This window comes from Octopus sinensis, linkage group LG25 (genome assembly GCF_006345805.1).
Source record: "Octopus sinensis linkage group LG25, ASM634580v1, whole genome shotgun sequence".
Lineage (NCBI taxonomy): Eukaryota > Metazoa > Mollusca > Cephalopoda > Octopoda > Octopodidae > Octopus > Octopus sinensis.
In genome coordinates, this window is record NC_043021.1 from 1864623 (window position 1) to 1866192 (window position 1570).

The following is a 1570-nucleotide window of genomic DNA, read 5'->3' on the forward strand; positions in this document are numbered from 1 at the left end:
TAGAAATTTCAAGGCGGGGCGGGGGGGAACAGCCAATAGGGCCTCAGCGCAACTACAAACTAACATTCACTCAACTGCTCTTAATTGATATGAATCAGTTCAACAGGTGTTATAGCATTCATCTTGACATTAACTGAACGACCCTCGACCACCACCACCACAAGGTGTGGGGGGAGATGAGGGGGCCACTCAGTAACACCCAAGATGTTCCATCAGATAACACACATTTGACTGTAGAAACCCTTTACATTGTGGGTGGGTGTATATATGAGTGTATTATAATAATGCATACAATGTATGTAAATATATATTGTTAATATGGTGGTATACATGGTTGCATGTGTATATAAGTCCGAGTTAAACATCTATGCATATATATTTGTGTGTGTATATAAGTGTGTATATAGATATCTCCATTCCTTTTATTTTATTGATTTCTTGGATAATGGTAATGCTGAGACATCATAGGCATAAAGCGGATGTCTACATATATTTTATGAAGCTTCACTGTGGCTTAAATAAGATTGTTTACATTTCTTATTTAACCCACAGGAAGGCTTTAATATTTAAACTCATTTCCATTCTTCTGGTTTATGCAGTGTCATTCCTACATATGCATATATGATGCACACACACAAATACACACATTCACATGCAATGTTTTATCATATTTTCTGACATAAAAGTCAACGTAGTATAATAGTGTAAAGATTCAAGCATTAATTAAATTTCTTTTTATTTTTTATTTTCGTTTTCTTTTTTCTTTTTTTGTTATTTTTTCTTTTTTTTTTTTTTTTTGCCTTTTACCAAAATAATTAAAACTGGATTTTTAACAAAATTTTCCCCGTTGTCTGTAGTTGTACAGGTCACAATAACTTGTGGTTGTTTAATCCCGGGGTCAACCATAATAAAGCAGACCTATAATCAGTAGTCCCAACCGTAGCAATTACACCTCTCCCTCCCCCTTTCAGATGTCGTGTACCTTGTGACATTGATGAGGATGATGATGATGATGATATATCTTGTATCTTTTACTTGTTTCAATCATTGGACTGCAGCCATGGTGGGGCAGCATCTTGAGATGTTTTAGTCAAACAAATCAATCCCAGTACTTATACTACCAGTCTCTTTTGCCTAACACCTAAGTTATGAGGACATAAACAAACCAACACCTGTTGTCAAGCAATGGTAGGGCTTCTTTCAGTTTCCCTCTACCAAATCCACTCACAAGGATTTGGTCAGCCCAGGACTACGATAAAAGACATTTGACAAAGTATGACTGAACCCAGAACCATGTGGCTGAAAAGAAAACTTCTTACCACACAACCACACCTGTGACATACACACACACACACACACACACACACAAAATCAACAGATGAGATTGATAGAATTACGATATACAATACATTTGGTGGTACCCAAATGATTAGAACTTACACTCTGATATCCTTTACCAAGGACCAAGTCAGCAGGGTAAAGGTTTTAACTGTTTATTGGGTCATTGTTTATATATGTTATATATAGGCGTAGGAGTGGCTGTGTGGTAAGTAGCTTGCTAACCAACCAC